The sequence below is a fragment of the Brassica napus genome, chromosome C5, assembly GCF_020379485.1.
Source record: "Brassica napus cultivar Da-Ae chromosome C5, Da-Ae, whole genome shotgun sequence".
In the NCBI taxonomy this organism is placed as follows: domain Eukaryota; kingdom Viridiplantae; phylum Streptophyta; class Magnoliopsida; order Brassicales; family Brassicaceae; genus Brassica; species Brassica napus.
Genome location: NC_063448.1, coordinates 38,995,040 through 38,999,894, shown reverse-complemented (window position 1 = coordinate 38,999,894; position 4,855 = coordinate 38,995,040). Strand labels below are relative to the sequence as shown.

General features: G+C 42.0%; 1 long non-coding RNA gene across 1 annotated transcript; it reads left to right on the top strand.

Moving 5' to 3' along the window:
- Positions 1-1,207: 1,207 nt before the first annotated feature.
- On the top strand, positions 1,208-4,421 carry LOC125587713. Its single transcript, XR_007324011.1, has 4 exons — positions 1,208-1,942; positions 2,144-2,195; positions 2,832-3,694; positions 3,913-4,421. It is a non-coding gene; the product is annotated as an uncharacterized LOC125587713 (long non-coding RNA).
- Positions 4,422-4,855: the final 434 nt, after the last annotated feature.

Below are 4,855 nucleotides of genomic sequence, written 5' to 3'. Positions count from 1 at the left end.
TGCGTGTGACGAGTTGTTGTTGAATTATTCGACGACTAGTCACTAGTGAATTTTTTGGTGGGATTTCCGGGTGAGCTTCCGGCGAGATTTCTGGGCGAGCTTCCGGCGGGATTTTCGGGTGAGCTTCCGGCGAGATTTCTGGGCGAGCTTCCGGCGGGATTTCTGGACGAGCTTCCGGCGGATTTTTCTAGTAAGTTTGTCGCCTCCTTACTTCTAGTTACAGAAATCTATTTTAGAAAGGTTGTTATTATAGGAAAGTATCTGCTTTAGGAAAGTTTCTATTTTAGGAAAGTTTCCATTTTAGGAAAGGTTCCATTTTAGGAAAAGTTCCATTTTAGGAAACTTTATTTTTGGAGAATCTGAGCCTAAGTCGTTGATTGTCGTGTTGCAGTTGACCTCAGTTGACCGCATCTTCCGTTGTTTATTTCCTGCCAGTGGCTAAGGTGAGGGTTTATTCCGTAAATCCCGTACCAGTGTAGAATTCTCTCTATCGTAGTTTAGATTTCGAATCATGATCCGTCTGTTTGAATTGAGTCTTGATTGTTAGTTAGTTCATTCACTGTAAACTGGAATTAGGGGTCTAGAGGATTCAACCGTTGATTGATTGAGTGATGTTAAGAGATGCGATATATATATGTATGTACACATAGCTATGAGTAGGGACTATGTGCGCGGGAGAGGGCTCAGAGATGTCTGGGCTAGCGACGCTACTTTGATTGTGCGGACAGGGGTTCAGAGACGTCTAGACTTGCGATGCTACTTGTGCGGGCGTGTGGTGCGGAGACGTTTGTACCATGGACGCTACTTGAGAGGGCGGGGGTACAGAGACAGACTGTACTAGCGACGCTACGTATTATATATCCATATGAGGAGATGCGGGGTGTATGGACTAGCTATATGCTATCATCGCATTGTTTGTGTTTGTGTGATGCGCTAGGCGTTGTGTGTGTTCATGTTAGAGCTAAACTTCCATAGTGGGAGTTCTATTTACTCAAGTCAGTGGTTTGCGTGTTTAGCATCCCATACCTCACGGAGTGACTCCCCTGTTACTCACCCCTCCTATTCCTTCCCCCTTTCAGGTGAGACTGACGAGCAGGAGTGATTGCTATCGGACTGGTGCTTTGGGAGTTTTATTTCTTTATTTTTCAGACTTGCGGATTTTATGCTTTTATCGATATTTTCGGGATATATTATGTTATTTGGATTTATGGCTATTTATTGGATTTACGACTTTGGAGTTGACTTTTGAGAAGTAATAAATGGAGATTTCAGACTTTTTATTTATTTAAGTTATTTTGGAAAATACGGGTGTTACAATTTGGTATCAGAGCGGGGTTCCGTCCCGGCTCTGACCCGGGACGGCGATTTATGGGACTCGGATTACAGCGGTTTTCAATGTTTGTTGGGGATTGGGAATTTCAAAATAAAAGTGACACTCTTCTGTCCAGAATCATTAGTTTAGTAGTTAGCGTTTCTGACTTTTTCTTTTGGTGTGGATGAAAATCAAGTTTCTGTTTGTTTCCTTTTGTTTTCATCTCGTGTTCTTCTCTCCTTCGTATTCGTTGAAGTTTTTCTCGGGTTCCGTCTTGGAATTCGGGACGAATTCCGATTAAGTGGGGAAGAATTGTAACGACCGTGTCCCAAAGTGGGAAAGCCCATTTGTTTTTATTAATTAAAACCCAAAACCCATCTTTTTATTTTGTCCCACATTGGAAGTTTAGAAAACCTACCTCCCTTCCCTTCTCTTATATAAGAAACTCCACCCTTTCTCTTTATTCTCATCAAGTCAAAGTATTTCTTTGCGTGTGACGAGTTGTTGTTGAATTATTCGACGACTAGTCACTAGTGAATTTTCTGGTGGGATTTCCGGGTGAGCTTCCGGCGAGATTTCTGGGCGAGCTTCCGGCGGGATTTCTGGACGAGCTTCCGGCGGATTTTTCTAGTAAGTTTGTCGCCTCCTAACTTCTAGTTACAGAAATCTATTTTAGAAAGGTTGTTATTTTAGGAAAGTATCAACTTTAGGAAAGTTTCTATTTTAGGAAAGTTTCCATTTTAGGAAAGGTTCCATTTTAGGAAAAATTCCATTTTAGGAAACTTTATTTTTGGAGAATCTGAGCCTTAGTCGTTGATTGTCGTGTTGCAGTTGACCTCAGTTGACCGCATCTTCCGTTGTTTATTTCCTGCCAGTGGCTAAGGTGAGGGTTTATTCCGTAAATTCCGTACCAATGTAGAATTCTCTCTATCGTAGTTTAGATTTCGAATCATGATCCATCTGTTTGAATTGAGTCTTGATTGTTAGTTAGTTCATTCACTGTAAACTGGAATTAGGGGTCTAGAGGATTCAACCGTTGATTGATTGAGTGATGTTAAGAGATGCGATATATATATGTATGTACACATAGCTATGAGTAGGGACTATGTGCGCGGGCGGGGGCTCAGAGATGTCTGGGCTAGCGACGCTACTTTGATTGTGCGGGCAGGGGTTCAGAGACGTCTGAACTTGCGATGCTACTTGTGCGGGCGTGTGGTGCGGAGACGTTTGTACCATGGACGCTACTTGAGAGGGCGGGGGTACAGAGACAGACTGTACTAGCGACGCTACGTATTATATATCCATATGAGGAGATGCGGGGTGTATGGACTAGCTATATCCTATCATCGCATTGTTTGTGTTTGTGTGATGCGTTAGGCGTTGTGTGTGTTCATGTTAGAGCTAAACTTCCATAGTGAGAGTTCTATTTACTCAAGTCAGTGGTTTGTGTGTTTAGCATCCCATACCTCACGGAGTGACTCCCCTGTTACTCACCCCTCCTATTCCTTCCCCCTTTCAGGTGAGACTGACGAGCAGGAGTGATTGCGATCGGACTGGTGCTTTGGGAGTTTTATTTCTTTCTTTTTCAGACTTGCGGATTTTATGCTTTTATCGATATTTTCGGGATTTATTATGTTATTTGGATTTATGGCTATTTATTGGATTTACGACTTTGGAGTTGACTTTTGAGAAGTAATAAATGGAGATTTCAGACGTTTTATTTATTTAAGTTATTTTGGAAAATACGGGTGTTACAATTTGGTATCAGAGCGGGGTTCCGTCCCGGCTCTGACCCGGGACGACGATTTATGGGACTCGGATTTCAGCGGTTTTCAATGTTTGTTGGGGATTGGGAATTTCAAAATAAAAGTGACACTCTTCTGTCCAGAATCATTAGTTTAGTAGTTAGTGTTTCTGACTTTTTCTTTTGGTGTGGATGAAAATCAAGTTTCTGTTTGTTTCCTTTTGTTTTCATCTCGTGTTCTTCTCTCCTTCGTATTCGTTGAAGTTTTTCTCGGGTTCCGTCTTGGAATTCGGGACGAATTCCGATTAAGTGGGGAAGAATTGTAACGACCGGGACCCAAAGTGGGAAAGCCCATTTGTTTTTATTAATTAAAACCCAAAACTCATCTTTTTATTTTGTCCCACATTGGAAGTTTAGAAAACCTACCTCCCTTCCCTTCTCTTATATAAGAAACTCCACCCTTTCTCTTTATTCTCATCAAGTCAAAGTATTTCTTTGCGTGTGACGAGTTGTTGTTGAATTATTCGACGACTAGTCACTAGTGAATTTTCTGGTGGGATTTCCGGGTGAGCTTCCGGCGAGATTTCTGGGCGAGCTTCCGGCGGGATTTCTGGACGAGCTTCCGGCGGATTTTTCTAGTAAGTTTGTCGCCTCCTTACTTCTAGTTACAGAAATCTATTTTAGAAAGTTTGTTATTTTAGGAAAGTATCTACTTTAGGAAAGTTTCCATTTTAGGAAAGTTTCCATTTTAGGAAAGTTTCCATTTTAGGAAAGGTTCCATTTTAGGAAAAGTTCCATTTTAGGAAACTTTATTTTTGGAGAATCTGAGCCTTAGTCGTTGATTGCCGTGTTGCAGTTGACCTCAGTTGACCGCATCTTCCGTTGTTTATTTCCTGCCAGTGGCTAAGGTGAGGGTCTATTCCGTAAATTCCGTACCAGTGTAGAATTCTCTCTATCGTAGTTTAGATTTCGAATCATGATCCGTCTGTTTGAATTGAGTCTTGATTGTTAGTTAGTTCATTCACTGTAAACTGGAATTAGGGGTCTAGAGGATTCAACCGTTGATTGATTGAGTGATGTTAAGAGATGCGATATATATATGTATGTACACATAGCTATGAGTAGGGACTATGTGCGCGGGCGGGGGCTCAGAGATGTCTGGGCTAGCGACGCTACTTTGATTGTGCGGGCAGGGGTTCAGAGACGTCTGGACTTGCGATGCTACTTGTGCGGGCGTGTGGTGCGGAGACGTTTGTACCATGGACGCTACTTGAGAGGGCGGGGGTACAGAGACAAACTGTACTAGCGACGCTACGTATTATATATCCATATGAGGAGATGCGGGGTGTATGGACTAGCTATATCCTATCATCGCATTGTTTGTGTTTGTGTGATGCGCTAGGCGTTGTGTGTGTTCATGTTAGAGCTAAACTTCCATAGTGGGAGTTCTATTTACTCAAGTCAGTGGTTTGCGTGTTTAGCATCCCATACCTCACGGAGTGACTCCCCTGTTACTCACCCCTCCTATTCCTTCCCCCTTTCAGGTGAGACTGACGAGCAGGAGTGATTGCGATCGGAATGGTGCTTTGGGAGTATTATTTCTTTCTTTTTCAGACTTGCGGATTTTATGCTTTTATCGATATTTTTGGGATTTATTATGTTATTTGGATTTATGGCTATTTATTGGATTTACGACTTTGGAGTTGACTTTTGAGAAGTAATAAATGGAGATTTCAGACTTTTTATTTATTTAAGTTATTTTGGAAAATACGGGTGTTACAATTTGGTATCAGAGCGGG